Here is a 16,652-nt window from a genome sequence, read left to right as displayed (position 1 = left end):
CTACAAAGCATACAATTCCCTCTATATGGACCTATAGAGGGAATGGAAACAGAGAAACAAACCAGGCTTGATGGAGGCTGTGAATATTAACACCAAGCCTCGGAGAACAGGTCTCCTGGGCACATAATGTATGTAAAGACAGATTAGGGGATAATCCAGGTATAGCAGGTTCTCCCCTTCATGCTGGTCTTGTCTAGGTATGAGACAGTGGTGAACAAAGAGGAAATTAGAAAGAACATTGACCCTCAAGGGGCATAGTGAAGAGTTTGGAATCTGCCTTCAAGCTGTAGATTATAATTGCTATGCTTAGAAGATAAGTGGTTGGCATACCATGAGAGAAGGCTCACTCCCGAGGGCAAGGATGCAAAGGCAGGATGGCCTAGAGACCTAGGATAGACTAGGATAGAAATGAACACAACAGGCAAAAAAAGTCAATGAAATGATTCCTAATGAAAATCTGCTATACTCATAGATTGGTGCCTACCCCAACTGTCGTCAGAGAGGCTTCACCCAGAAACTGATAGAAATAGATTGCAGACCCACAGCCAAACATCAAGAGGAGCTCTGAGGATCTTGCAAAAGAGGAGCAGGAAGGATTATAGGAGTCAGTGGGGTCAAGAACACCACAAGAAAACCCACAGAAATAATTAACCTGGGCTCAGAGGAGCTCACAGATACTGAACTGACAATGAGGGAGCCTGCATGGGACTGACCTAGGCTCTCTGCATGTATGTGCTAGTTGTATAACTTGGTCTTCTTGAGGGACTCCTAACAATGGGAACAGGGGTTATCTTTGACTCTTTTGCTGACTCTTTTTAGACTCTATTATTCATATTGGGTTGCCTTGCCCAGCCTTAATACAAGGGTAGGTGCTTAGCCTTAATGCAACTTGATATGCCATGTTCTGTTGAAATCCATGGGAAGCTTGTTCTTTTCTGAATAGAAATGGAAGAGGAGGAGATAGGGAGTGGGCAGAGGGGAGGTTGGGGGAAGGTCTGGGAGGAGAAGGGGAGGAGGAACTGCTTTCAGGATGTTAAAACAAACAAACAAAAGAAGATGAGTGGTTGGAAGATTCAGGTAGAAACAGAGTGGTCAGTTCAAGTGTGATGTCATCCAGTTGAGGGGTAGTTGTGGCTGTGGCTGGGTGGCTGGCAGCAGTGGGAACAGATGAGATGGCATGAGAGAAACTTTACAGGGAATTGCCAAAAGGTAGTGGCTTGCTTGTGTGTGGGTAGGTAAGGATTTGGAGTGGGGAGGGGGATGAGAGAGGGGACGAACCTAGGGGAATTCCCAAGTCTTTATACTGGACAACTGCATAAAAGACAATTCTGTTTAGTGAGAAGACCAACTATGTGACCTAGAATGAAGGGGGGAGGGTTTGAGCCGCTGAATCAAAGCATCAAGATTTCTGAGGAGGGCTGAAAAGATGGCTTGGCAAGTAACAGTTCTTGCGGTGCAAGCATGAGGACCTGAGTTCAAAGCTCTGGAACATACATGCATACAATGCTGGGCATGGTCACCTGTTCTCTGAGTGCTGTGGGTTGGTGGGGGGTGCAGAAAGGAACATCAGTAGAACTTGTTGGCCACCATCCTAACACCAGCTTCAGTGAGAAAGCCCATCTCAAGATAGCAAGGCAGGTAGCAGTAGCACAAGATACCTGACACTCAGAGGGAAGGAAAAAAATAACTGAAACTGGATTTCTTCTAGAAATGTTTGAGAGGCTGTTGGCTTTCCAGGTTAGGATTTTGTGTTTCCCTTCTCTACCTCAGTTTTGTTTCCTATTTGTAAAAGTGGAAATAATAATTCTTTTTTATAAGGGTGATGACAGAATAAAATGCAATGATAGATGCAGAGGCATTTTAGAAGTAAAACATTCAATTAGTTATTGGTGCATTTATCAGAAAGGAGTTGGAAAATCCTCATCACTGTTATGAAAACCAAGCCCAAGGCCCAGGGCTAGTGGGTTATAGAGATAATTGTTTCAAAAGAAATTTGCTTCAAAGACAAAAGACCTAAGTTCTGGAAGCTTATGACAGCCCCAGGCATTTAGGTCATCCATGCTTGTATTTGTTCAGTCAGGCACCCATCAGTTATTGAGTACCTACTATGCATTAGGTGTTGTGTTGTGTGTTGATAATAGTCCACTTTCCTATTAAGACGTAGAAAAGGCATGTCAACAATAAGTGCATGTTACAAGGGCCTGTGGCTACCTTCAGAATATTTTAGATAGCATTTCTTACTTCAAAAACTCCCTCACAGTGGGCATGATTATCCTCATATTATTGATATAAAGACTAAGGCACAGGAAGACAAGCTTCCATGGCCAAGAAAGCCTCACCAGGGGTCAAGGGATCAAAATAGACAAGTCTAGAGTTAATCTCAATATTGATGATCCCAGTAACTAAATAATAATAGCAACAAAGAGATTGTTGAGAAGGAGAGATGGTCCCACAGTCAAGAGTAGTCACTGCTGTATCAGAGTTTGAATCCCACCATCCGCATTTGGCAGCTCTTATACCTCCAGCGCCGAGGAATCTGACTCCTCTCACTTCTGGCCTCCTTGGGCACCTGCATGTACATACACTCACACATGTAAACAAAATAAAGCATGTCATTGGGGCTGGAGAGATGCCTCAGTGGCTAGGAGCATTTCTAGTTCTTGCGGAGTACCCAGGTTCAGGTCCCAGCACCCACAGTGGGTGCCTGGAAACCACTGTACCTCAATCTCCAGGGACATAACACCTTCTTTTGGCATACTAGGGTACCACAGCCACACAAACACAAATACATACAAATAAAAATCAAATCTTAAGAACAGATTATTGAATATTTCTTAGATGTAAGATGCTATGGCAATTGGAAATTTGCTTTTGAACTCAAGTGTTCCCACACCAAAACGTTGGATTCCTGTAGGTGTCTGTACATCCAGTAGATTGGGTGCTTACTAAATGCCACCATCCCCAAGCTTGTTACCTGTGTTTTTACAGTTAAACAAAAGAGTTGGTATTGATATTCATTCTATCCCATGAATGATAGATCTGATAGAGGGACTAAGCAGCTTTCCAGAATTTACTCGAAGAAGGATACACAGGAAGTGTCTTGAGAGTTGAGAGAAAAGCCACTTAGTGTCTTAGTTAGGGTAGGGGAAAGTGTTTAGACCCTCAGAAGAGGATATGTCTTTGGTGGATGCCTCTAATACACAAATGAAATGCCTGCATCCAGTGTGTGAAGCCAAGCAAGACTGGCCTGAGGAAAACATTTACAAGTACAGTTGTCACTTGTTCTCTGCCATCTGAGGTTGGCAACATTGCCCTGTCCATTCACAGGAACCAGATGACCTGTCTGGTTCCCATGGGCTTCTGGGGGACTCCAAAGAAGATTGACTCCTATCACCACAACAGAAAGATTGGGGTCTGATTCCATTGATCTAGATTGTGTTGTAAAGAGAGAACATGCTTCTTGGTGCCATTGGCCTTACAGTCTCCCAATGGTAAAATGGGATTAATACTATTATTGCACACAATTATCACGGGAAAGAGCTGAAGCAAAGCACAAACAGTTCTTATTACAGTGTGGCATCCAGTGATCACACAGCCGTGTTAGACGTCACGATGGTAGCACTTCATAGGTTAATTCCCCATGAGATCTCCCTGGTAGCAGTTTTGACGTAAAAGTGCTCACATTTGCAGGTGGAAAAGCTGACTCACAAATCCCGGGAGGAGTCTGGTCCACTTGGTGCTTGTGACGACTGGGGGTTTGCAGTGGGTTCTCCAGATGTTGGCTGTGGCACTAGCTCCTGGAATAAAACCAGCCTTCAAATCCAGCAGCTTAATATTGCACAGTGTTGATCATTACTTATTCAGTGGTAGTCCAGAGTGGGTCCTCCCTGGGAGAGGAGTTATGGGATCCTTCCTGTGGCTTTGCCTCCTCCTCTGGAGCTGTGGCATCTTCTGTATGTATCCAGATGATGAAGGAGGGAACACAGAGGCACTGTGAGGAAAGAGGGTCCTTTGTTCAGGGCACTTGGTCCATGACCACTTCCCAGCTTGTCACATGGCAACATCTAACTGCAAGGAAGGCTGAGGACTGTGGTCCACTCGTGTGCCCACAAAGAAGAGGGAACAGCTTCATAACGAATTAACCAGTGCCTTTTTATTTGATTATTTCATGAGCTCTCTGAATTTGCTCAAGATGACCAAGTCTAGTGGTTCTCAACCTTCCTAATGCTGCGACCCTTCAACACAGTTCCTCATGCTGTGGTGACCCCAACCATAAAATTATTTTGTTTGCTACTTTATTACTGTAATTTTGCTACTGTTATAAATTATAATGTAAATATCTGTGTTTTTAGATGGTCTTAGGCAACCCCAGTGAAAGGGTCATTTGCCTCCCAAAAGGGGTCGCTACTCACAGATGGAGAGCTACTACCCTAGATCCTTTCTGATTAGTCTGAGTACATTCTGCAGGAAGAAACATCTGCAAACTCCTAGTAGGAATGGCATCCATCTTGCTGTGAGCCATGAAGAGTGTGTCTGATGCTCTGTGTGGCTTGAATGTGAACTGTCCTCACAGCCTTTGCTGTGCTGTTCACTTGCTCCTGCAATTGGTAATTCTATCTTGACAGATGCTAAAAATTTCAGGATAATTTTGGAAGAAACCAAGCTGGGCTCCTTTAGGCACAGGAACGAGTTCATGGCAGATTCCCCACATCCTGCTGTCTCCTTACAGAAGCTGAGATTGTTCTGTAGCAACCAGGAATTCTCAGGGCAGGGAGAGATGGGAAGGGAAGCTTTCCCTGCAAAGTTCTGCTTCTCCATTCCACACCCCTAAACTCCAGCCCCACCTACAGGGCAGGTAGTGCTTGAGTCATTGTCTCAGTTCTTGTAAGGCTCAAGGAGTTATCTCTGATAAAATGCAGTCCAAGAAGTCAGCCACCTGCTGGCATATGGGCTTAGTGCTGGAGGGCATCTTTGAATGTTAGAGGTGGGGCCATGAGAAGCTTTGTGTGGAATGGTTTTCCAGCCTTATGCAATCATTCTTGTCCATACTCTTCTTGGGCCAATATATCAGCACAAGGATACAACCTTATCTCAGGTCTCTCGTTGGTGTGTAAACACATTATAACTTCAGGTGACAGAGTATTAACCTTTTTTTTTTTTTTGAAGTACTGTTCACTCTTAGCTCTACTGGTTCTTACTGGGGGTACTAACACATCTGCTGTTTATTCTGTAGTGAAGTGTGAGGTATGCTTACCTCCTGCTAGTCATTGCCTTATTTACCTTTGTAACTCCCTGAAATATTACCCCTGTCTCCAATTTGAAGAAGAAAGGTTGGATGAGCAAAGGGGTCCATACCAGGCTGGTGAAACCCACAGAAACAGCTGACCTGAACAAGGGAGAACTCTTGTTCTCCAGACTGATAGCTGGGACAGCATGGGACTGATCCAGACCCCCTGAATGTGGTTGTCAGTGAGGAGACCTTGGAAATCTATGGGGCCTCTTGTAGTGAATAAGTACTTATTGCTACCAGAGGAATGGACTTTAGGAGCCCATCCCACATGGAGGGATACTCCCTGAGCCTAGACACAAGGGGGTTGGCTTAGGCCCTATCCCAAAGAATATGACAGACTTTGAAGACCTCCCATGGAAGGCCTCACCCTCCCTGGGGAGCAGAAAGGGTATGGGATAGGTAGGACATTAGTTGGGAGGCAGGGGAAGGGGGGTGAGGGACCTGTGATTGACATGTAATATAATTTTTTTCTAATAAAAAAGAAAGGCTTGGGTTCAAAGAATGTAGGCAACATCTCCAATATCATGCTATTGGAGTTGGCCCACAGACTCTGTACCCTTAGCTCCATTGTCTAGCCTGAAGGATACTCAGGGTTTTAATGATAAACTCTCTCCTCATCTGCTTATGAACACAAATCATGAAGAAAGAGGCATATTTTGATTCATGAATGATAAAGGTACAAGGTAGTGAGCCCACATTTAGTGATGGCCTTTACTCTGACAGAGTCTGGAGGTAGCACAGAACATCAAGACAAGAGACAAGAAGCTGTGTGTGTGTGTGTGTGTGTGTGTGTGTGTGTGTGTGTGTGTGTATCTCTGTCTATCTGTCTAATCTAATCTAATAATGCTATCAGGGCAAATTGGGAAAACCCCGAGACCATATAAATATTGAATCATAGCTCAAAGGCTCAAAGGCTCTACTCCTATGGTCAGATTATGTCTCTACCATTCATATATATATATACATACATGAGTCTCATGTATCTTAGGCTACTCTTGAACTCTCTATGTAGCTGAGGATGGCCTTGAAATCCTGATCCCCCTGCTTACAACTCCCAGGCATGAGCACTCACACTTGCTTTTATATATTGCAGGAGATAGAAGTTCAGGAGCTCTACTGACTAAGCCACATCTCTACCCTCTTAATACCTTACAGTGGGGAATTAAATTTTAGCACAGGAAACTTGGAGGGCATTTGCAGCGCATCCAAATTCTAGCAGAAGGCATCCTGGAGTCTCCTTGGCCCAGAGGATGCTGACAGGGTCTTTCATCTCTACTCTTAGTGCTGCTGGGCAACAACTGTACCTCAGATGAGAAATGAGGTCATCGGTGGAGGGAAACACTCCCTGCTCCTTTATTGAATCCAATCATTTACATCTCATTGAACCCAATCAAATTAGCCACTTATCCCATTAAAGTGGCCAGAGAGGGATTGTGTGGAGCAGTGCTAATTCAATAGGAAAAGGGGGGAGGGCGACTGAGTGTGCTGTGTCACAGAATTCTGACATCTGTTCTCAAGAGGTGGACTTCTGATGTCTCCTCTGTCCTCTGTGGTCTGACTCACCTTTTCCAGACACTCTGCTGGATGCCCGTTGTGGTAAAGGAGGAGCAAGCGAGTCTGTGATTGGATGATCCAGATGAGGGGAAGTGGTGATGTGGAACCTTGGTGGAGGAGCCTAGTTTGAAGATAGGGCAGTGGGAAAGCCTGTGGTTTGGAATCAGACTGTGTGACTTTAGGCAAACTGTTTGACTTTCCTTGATTTTTTGATTTGCATCCTTACTGGTTAACTAGGGGACACTAATATTACCAAAGAGGGTTGTCACAGCAGTGTCACCCATGGGTGGTGCTGTAGGCAGAATCTTTCCTTTAACAATGTTTTGATTCTTCCTGTTACATTGAGGAGAAAGCCCCTATTTGGTACCAGATTATGTGATACTGCAAACTCTTTGATCCTTGGTGGATATTTGTCGTTAGGACACCAATGAATGATAGAATTGACCAGGTTTGCATCTGAATCCACCTTGTCATCCTTTCTAACTGTGAGATTGACTTAGGGTTTCTGTTGCTGTGATAAGACACCATTACCAGAAGCAACTTAGAGAGAAAAAACTTTATTTTAACTTACACTTCCACATCACAGTGTGTCATTGAAGGAATTCAGGGCAAGAACTCAAACAGGGCAAGAACCTGGAGGCAGGAGCTGATATACAGCTTGCCTCCCATGGCTTGCTCAGCTGTTTTCTTATGGCTCCCAGGACCATCTGCTTAGGAGGTGGCACTGCCCACAGTGAGCTGGGCCCCCTCACATATATTGTCAATCAAGAAAATGACCCTCAGGCCTGCCCACAGGCTAGCCTAGGTGTGGGAATTTTCTCAATTGAGGTTCCTTAATCCAAAGTGACTCTGGCTATTGACAAATTGACAAGTTGACAAAAAACTAGCCAGGACAACTGACCCCTTGTTATCTGGGAAGAGGGGATACTAATTGAGAAAATGCCTCCATAGGCAAATGTGTAGGGCCTTTTTTTGGCTGATAATTTATATGGGAGGGCTCAGCTCACTGTGGGCAGTGCCATCCTTGGCCAGGTGGTCCTGGGCTATGTAAAAGAGCATATTGTGCAAGCCAGGAGGAGCAAGCCAGTAAGCAGTGTTTCTCCACAGTCTCTGCATCAGCTCCTGCCTCCAGGTTTCTGCCTTGACTTCCTGCCCTGACTTCTCTTGATGATGAGCTAGAAGCTGTAAGATGAAATAAACCCTTTCCTCCTCAAGTTGCTTTTGGTCATGGTATCTTATCGCAGCAATAGAAACCCTAACCGAGACAGAGATCTTGGACAAAGTAGCTTACCCACTCTGTATCAGTTTCTCACATACAAAATGAGAACAATCATAGTTCCTGCCTCATAGGCTTATTGAGGTACATGAACTCATGAACACAGTCTAGCTCACAATAGACAATAGCTACTAGTTCATATTAGTTTATTCACTTTATCTTCCTCCTGTTATTTTTCCTGCTAGACCTCTGTGCCTTCAGGAGTCCATCTGTTAGAAAAAAATGTACTTTTAGATTGGGCCACACTTTCTGTAACCTTGGGGCCTCTGTATATGCTTTTCAACCAAATGGCACTTTCATTTCTTAGACTTCTTCCCAAACAGCCCTTACCTCACTCCACAGGCCTCAGGTGATGTCTCTTCTACCAAGAAACATAACCTGTCTTATTTTCTTCTCTCTATGTGTTCCTATCAAAGCATTTTGTAATTGTTTTCCTTTCTTGGGAGGGGCAAGATTGAAGCTCCTGGTCTGTCTTTTTTTCCTTCCTTCCTTGCTTCCTGCATCCCTTCCCCACTTTCTGCATTCCGTCCCTGCATTCCTTCACTGCTTCCTTCCATGCTTCCTGCCTTTCTACCCTGCTTCCCGCTTTCCTTCATTTCTTTATTTCTCTTCTTTTTGAGACAAGGCCTCATTGATTAGTCCAGGACAGCCTTGAATTCATGATTCTCCTGCATCAGCCTCTCAAATGCTGGATGACACATGTGTACCACCATTCCTGGCCATTGTATCTGGAACAGTGGATGCTGGGAGTTCACACAGAGCCTGAGAGAGTTCCATGGACTTCAAATATGTTGGTCCACCCAGTGCCCAGAACTTACTGAGACATATCTTATTGTTAAAATACAATTACTTATTGAAATATAATTGCTATACAGTAAGTTGCACATATTTAAGGGTTGATATGATTTCTGTTTGAGACAAGGTCTCTTTATGTAGCCCTGGATGTCCTGGAACTCACTATGTAGACCAGGCTAGCCTCCAACTCACAAAGATCCATTTGCTTCTGCCTCCTGGGTTCTGAGATTAAAAGCACGTGTCACCACACCCAGCTCCCATGATAAAGTTAAACATAAATTCCCATTTGAAAAGCAAAGCCATAATAAAGTAAATGGTTGTGTCCACTAGCTCAAGCATGCCCCTGTGTGCTTCTGATTCCCTTACCACCTTGCTACCACCATCTCTAAGACTGTACATATATTTCTGTTTTTTTTTTTTAAGCTTTGTGTAAATTGAATCATAAAATGTGCTCTTTTTGCCTGGCTGATTTCACACACATAATCATTGCTAAGTCTATCCACTGTGTTGAATATGCCTGTGTTCATTCTTTTTCACTTCTGGAACCTATTCCATCATATAGATATGGCCAGGTCATTTATCTGTTTACATGTTGATGTCTTTGGTTGCTTTTAGTTTGGGGCTATTCCAAAGGAAGGTACAACAGTTGTTTAAGGTAAATGACAAAGCCCATGCGTGCTCAGGTAAGATACAAGTTGTTACCTTTGCTTTGAGTGAAAATTCCAACATCAGCAAAAGCAGGGAATTTGCATAGTGTGCTCTCACCCAGCTGCCACTCATTCGCAGCAGCTCCAAGCCTGCCCTGACCGCCAGTCTTTTTATTCTTCGTCCTCTGTTCGCAGACACGTTGCTGGAATATTTTAAAAGCAAACCCTTATCATCATGTCATCTCACTGACAAATGTTCACCTTTCGCTTATGTGGACATTGAAATCCCAGGCAAAGCAGGGTTGGGAGTGTGACATGACCCCTTTCCTACATCATGTGATCTGGATGCATAAACTTCCTTCTCCAGCCTCGTCCTGTCCCCTGCCAGGTGTTTTGAAGCAAATCTCAGCCATGTTTATCATTTATCTCTAAATGCTGCATGTTTTTCAGAGGAGACAGGAATCTTTAAGGCAAAGGCAGAGGCAGGAAGCCATCATCACACCTGGGCACTAGCTCTCTAGAGTCATCCCCTCAGGTCACCCAGTACTCAGCTGACATTCTGCATTTCCCAGTTGTCTCTTGTCATTTTACTGTCTCTTCTCTCTCCCTCTCTCCCTCCCTCTCCCTTTGCCTTCCCCTCTCCCTTTTCTCTTTTACAATCTGTTTGAATCAGAATGCAAACAAGGACCATATGTCACCATTGATTAGATATCTCTACAGTCTGTTTTAATCCATATATTCCGCTCTCCTGCTTTTTTCCTCCCGCAATTTGTTTTTTTGGAGAAAGTTGCAATGAAGCTATATTTTACATAACCTTCTTCCTGTGGCCATTCATACAAAATTCAGGACAATTCTCAATGCCTTCAGGGCCCATATGCCTTCTTCCTCTGCCGCTGCCCGTGCCGGAAACACCTTTAGATTTATTTCCAGTGAGACCAGTGCGAGGTCCAACAGCATGGGGTGGGGGTTCTGAAGCCTTCTCCACCTGCCCTGCAGTATACTCCATACCCTAAAGGCCATGCTGAAAACCACTGCCCACTGTCTACTGGATCCTGTTTCCTTTCCCAGTAACTACACTGGGAATGGATGTTGAATGAGATAGGAGAGAATGGAAGAAATGAATGAATGGGTGGGTAACAAGGAAGAAGCAGGCAGGTGAGGAGGATCCTGACACAGCTGGATGGATGTGGGGTGTCTTTTTGCTGGAGACTAGTTGAATTCTCTCTCTCTCTCTCTCTCTCTCTCTCTCTCTCTCTCTCTCTCTCTCTGTGTGTGTGTGTGTGTGTGTGTAGAAGAATGGACTCTCAGGCAAACCCCCACACAAAATGGTGACAGTTTGTGATCTTGAGCTCTGACAGTACACTATGGTCTTGCTTCAGAGTGTGGTAGCGTTGGGTATGTCCCCATCCTCTGGTGCACTGGGTTTACAGTGGTCCTTTCCCTTTGGGGCTATTAATGTGTTGACTTATGAAAAGTGCTTGGACCCATGCCTGATATGTTGTGAGTCTTCCATTCAGGCTGATTCTTATCATGATAATTAGTTATTAAAATGAGGGTGGGGATGCAGAGATAGCACTGTCAGTACAGTAAAACACCATCTGACTATACTTTGCTTTGGGAGTTCCTCTGCTGTCATCTTGATGGAATCAAGGCTACTTCTGGCCACAAGATTTCCAGTACTACATGTCATTACTGCTGGGCTCAGTGGTGTGGTCTCAGCCACCTGTGCTCAGTGACTTGGGGAGCAAGTTTCAGAGAATCTGTAACATTTTAGAAGGAACTAGGAGTCCTTGGAGCACAGACTGATACATGGTCTGAGGCAGGAACTATCCATAATGAACCCGGAGTGTCTTTTCATATCAGGAAGCTAGGAAGCTTCACAGGACCCTCGAGTCTGTTCAAGAGGGCCCAGGAGCCGACTTTCAGGGGATCTCAGTGGTCATGGATGGAATAATGTGAGCATCAACAGGAATACTGCAGTGAGCTGCAAGCACTTCTTTTTTTTCTTTTATCCACTTTTTTATTTGAATTAGAAACAAGATGTTTCACATGTCGATCCCAGTTCCCTCTCCCTCTCCTCCTCCCCTATGCAAGCACTTCTAATGAGTTTAAATTCAGAAGTTTAATGCTAACCACAGCCTCCAAGCTCCCCCTTTAGAAGAAGCAGACTAGTGTTGCATTTTGAAGCTGGAAAATAAGGCACACAATCAAGCACTCATGCTATCTCCTCTGTGCAAACTGTTTGCCAAGGTAACCAAGCAGCATAAAGACAAGCTTATCTTTGCAGGTATTCTAGCTAATAAATGAAAATGGCTTGATAGAATGTTAGAGGAAGGTATGAGGGCTTGAACCCGGGACCTGGACATAGTAGGCAGGCTCTACTACATGCCCACCCTGAATTTAATTATACCTCATAAAATAAAGGTTTTAAGAAGTGTTTGCCAATGGTTGAATGCCCATGTTTGGCGACTAGGGTACAAAGGCCTTCTAATGGTAGTACATCCCATACTGCAGATCAAATAAAGAACTGGTACCACACAAGCTTCAAGATCCAGCTTCCAAATTCCTGGAGAAAGAGGAGACTGCTAAATCCAACTGTGCTTCAAAATCAAGCATTTAGACTGGTGGGAGGGAGTGCTAAAGAACTTGATTTCTTATTTTTCTTTTGAATTATTGTGTGTATGCTAGGGAGATGGTACAATGGGCAAAGTACTGCTGTGCATGTGTGAGGGCCTGATTTTGGGTCTCCAGACCCCTTGTGACAAGTGTCTGTAATTCTACAGCTGGGGAGATAATAACAGGAGCTTTCTGGGGACTTGCTGTCCAGTCAGTGTAGCCTAAATGACAAGCTACAGTTTCAGGGAGATACAGGTCTCAAAAAATAACGTGGGAGGGTGAGAGATGGCTCAGCAGCTAAGAGCTCCAGCTGTTCTCCTAGAGGACCTGGGTTTGGTTTCCAGAACCCACATGGGGGCTCCCAATTGTTTGTAGGTCCAGTTTCAGGGTATCTGATGCCTTACTCTAGGATCTTCAGACACTGCATGTGATGTTGCACAGGCATACATGCAGGTAAAACACCCATACACCAAATAAAAATAAATAAATAGACAAACAAACAGGAAAAGGTGCAGAGTGGATGAAGAAGATGCCAGTGGTGACTTCTTGTCTCCTCATGTGCATACATAGGTATGCCTATATGTACCACACACACACACACACATACATACATACACACACACACATACACACACACACACACACACACACACACACACATTTTTAAAAATTGCATGTAGTTTTGATGTACAATAAAGGTTTTGAAATACATGTTGATTGCAAAAAGATTCCTGTAGCCAAGAAAACAGTATATCCATCTGCAGTGCTTTGAGAAATGTCCTTTACAGCTTTGTATGGTGGAACACTTGGACTCCAGTTGTTGGCACTGTTTAGAGGTAGACCTTGTGGGAACAAGTAGGTCACTGGAGGTGGGCTTTGAGGGTTTATAGTCTTACCCCACTTCTCTTTCTCTCTCTTTCTCTCTGTCTCTCTCTCTGTCTCTCTCTCTCTCTGCTTCTTGTGTGTAGATGAAAATGTGACCATCCAGCTTCATGCCTAGCTTTGCTTTCATGATGAATTCTATCCCTCTGGAGGCATGAGCCAAAATAATTACCTTTCCACTCATGGTGATTATCATAGAAACAGAAAGCTAACTGGAGTACTTCTTTCTGTCTGTCTTTCTCTCTCCCTTCCTTCCTTCCTTCCTTCCTTCCTTCCTTCCTTCCTTCATTCGTTTCTCCCTTCCTCCCTCCCTTCCTTTCTTTCTTGAAACAGGGTTTCACTATTTATCCTGGCAGACCTGAAATTCACTATGTCAGCAGCTTTCGATCTGTGGGTCATCACCCCTTTAGGGGTGGAATGACCTTTTCATAGGGGTCTCTTAATACCATTGGAAGACACAGATATTTACATTACAATTCATAACAGTAACAAAATTACAGTTATGAAGTAGCAAAGAAAATAATTTTATTTTCTTTGGGTGGTGAGGGTCACCAAAGTGAGTTAAAGGGTTGCAGTATTAGGAGGATTGAGAACTACTGCACTATGTAGTCCAGGCTTGCCTTGAACTCAAAGAGATCTGCCTTCCTGTGCTCCTTGAGTACTGGGATTAAAGGCTTGTGCCAACATGATGGCTGGCTACATGTATCTACTCTTAAATACAACCATTAACTATGATACAAATTGTCATTCACTGTGAATTTGATCCCCAGACTTACTCATATTGAACATATAAGGCTCTGTATCTTTTGACCTACAACTACTATTTCCTCTCTTCCAATCCTGGTCACCTGCGACTTCCAGAGGAGGGAAGAGAAAGGAAAGAAGGAAGTCTATTGTTAAGAGACTTATCAGCCAATGACAAGGTATAGGTCTTAGTTTAACCCATTATAATAGATAATCAAAGCATATATTCATGAGACAATCATCGAAATTAAAGCACTAACTTGATGCAATGATTTTGAGAGCTTAGTGTGTGTGTGTGTGTGTGTGTGTGTGTGTGTGCACTCATGTGAGTGTATGTATCTGTGTGCACATGCAGAAGCCAGAGAAAGACAATGTTTATCCTTCCACCAAGACAGGATCTCTCTCTGAACCTGGAGCTAAGCTGGTGGCCAGAAATCCCTAACAATCTTCCTGTCTCTGCCCCTGACATGGCTGGTGTTACAGTAGTGTGCATGTGGTCATGCCTGGCTTTTGATGTGGGTGATGGAGATTTGAAATATGATCTTCATGCTTACACTGCACAGTAAGTGCTCTTACTCACCAAGCAGTCTCTACAGCCTGATGGGTTTCTTTTTGTTCTGTGCTTTGGAATTCCTGGAGAATCTGTGAGTTTTGATATCCTTTCCACAAACATTTTTTGTTAAAATTAGTCAGAATCAAATTCTGTGGCAGCAAAAATTCTGACCGTTAGGAGGAAAGAATGAAGCAGGTGTTTAGGGAAATGATGGTGTGATATGGCAGGGAAGGAGAAAGGCAGGAGTGAGACAGAGAGATAGATGCTATCCTACAGGTCCTGTCTTCCTTATTCTGAGTTCCCACACCTCTTGAAGTCAAAAAGGATAATGGACATTCTTCTCTATCACCCTCCACTTTATTCCTTGGATTCTGGGAGAACCTCTATATGCTCATTTCAGTTTTGTAGAAAGCTGTTTCCAGCTAACCAAGCATATGATCACTTGATGTTGCTTACAACCCAAATAATCCCAGTCTAGACACTGGTGCCATGGTCACCGGCCACCTATCATGTGAGTGAAGATTTCTGTAACTATTGGTTTAATGAATATCTGAGTTTAATTTGGCTTCAGACAAGCAGAGAATGTGCTGTCTGTGCCAGCAGAGATGTTCTGGTCTTCTTGGCATGTGCCATAGTCACTATAAATGAACACATTTATTGCATATTCATTCTGGTCTGTATGTCAGTCTCCTGTGAATTTAGCTAGAGCATGCCATTCAGTCTGAATGTCATTGAGAATAGGAGCCTAAGTCCTTGTGTCTGTTTACCTGGAAAAGGACAAATCCACTGAAGTAAGTCCTCTGGAGAGGCAGCTCATCTCTTGTCTTGGTGAGAACCCTGTCTTAGTGGGCCCAGCCCATTCTGATTTTCTTAGTGGTGTGTCAGATACAAGAAGCTAAGCAATGAGAAAGTGAGAGTTTTGGAGAACATATTTTGAATCAGTCTTGGGCTGTAACACCAGTTCTGCCATTTGCTACTGTGCTATCTTAGGAGAAGTGTTTAACTGCTCTTTGCCTCAAGGTTCTCATCTGTAAAACAGACAATTTAAAATTAAGTCTCTCTCATGCATTCACACACACACACACACACACACACACACACACACACACACACACACACTGCTCTCCACTTACCTGTGGTTACACTTTCTGAGGTTTTAGTTATGACAGCCAACCATGGTCCAAAAATATTAGGCAGAAAATTTTAGAAATAAAAATACTGTAGGTATAAATAACTATTACATTACTGAGTTGTTCTATTTCATTGGTTATTGTTAGTCTCTTGTGCCTGCCTTACAAATTAAGCCTCATCACAGTTATGCTCATTAGTTTTCTGTTGTGGCAAAACTTGTAGATTTAGAGGTCTCAGACCATGATTGGCCCATTCTCTTTGCAGGCTATGGCATCCAGGAGGTAATCAAAGGCACAGAGAGTCAGGGAGACACACAATCTCTTCATGGCATACCCTCTGTGCCTCAATTCCAGGCTCCACCTGCTCAAGTTTCTCCTTTCAAATACATCAAATACATTGATGGAAGCTATGCATCCATCAATGGATAGATCAGAGCCTACAGCCCCATGAAGATTTCACAATAATCCCCAGAGGTAGACAAGATTGCCCACATTGCAGGTGAGGAAACAGGCCCACACTGTTAAATCCATCACTAGGAGACTAGATTGCCAGCAATGCTGGCATCTCCACGGGTTCAACCAACCAGGACCACATGAGTCCACATCCTGCCTTCCCCTGAAAGCACCCAGCTTCCTAGAGCACCATTGTCTGTGCAGTGAATCAGACATCAAACAGATGATCCTTGACGCCTTAGTGTAAAGTCAAAGGAAAAAGAGCGAGTGATTCCCTTTGGAGAAGAAACAGCCGGAAAATGAAAGAACAGACTTGAAAGATTATGTGTTTAGTGTTTATGTCTCTTTGCCTTGTCTCTCAAGTTCAGTTAAGCATCCGATCATCGAGGCTGACGATTTATGAGGATCTTGGGCAAGTGACGGCGTGAAACTTCCCTGTGGCTCCAGCTTGGCAGGCGATTCATTTCACAGACTGTGAAGCTTTTAGGGTAAAATGCTTCACTAATATTTTCCCCAAGGGCAACAAATGGCCCACAGCAGTTTGCCAAGAAAGTGATGGGATGGTCTTGAATAAGACTCTCCTGATTTATCAAGCCTCTTCCTACAAAGAAGCAAAGTGACCATCCCCAGTCCCTAAGATAGAGATGGAGTCTCCATCTTACTCAGGGTCCCTTCAGAAGCCCAACTTCCTCAGCCAGTCCATCCCTCTTCT

The sequence above is a fragment of the Cricetulus griseus genome, chromosome 3, assembly GCF_003668045.3.
Source record: "Cricetulus griseus strain 17A/GY chromosome 3, alternate assembly CriGri-PICRH-1.0, whole genome shotgun sequence".
NCBI lineage: Eukaryota > Metazoa > Chordata > Mammalia > Rodentia > Cricetidae > Cricetulus > Cricetulus griseus.
This window is presented reverse-complemented; position numbering follows the sequence as displayed.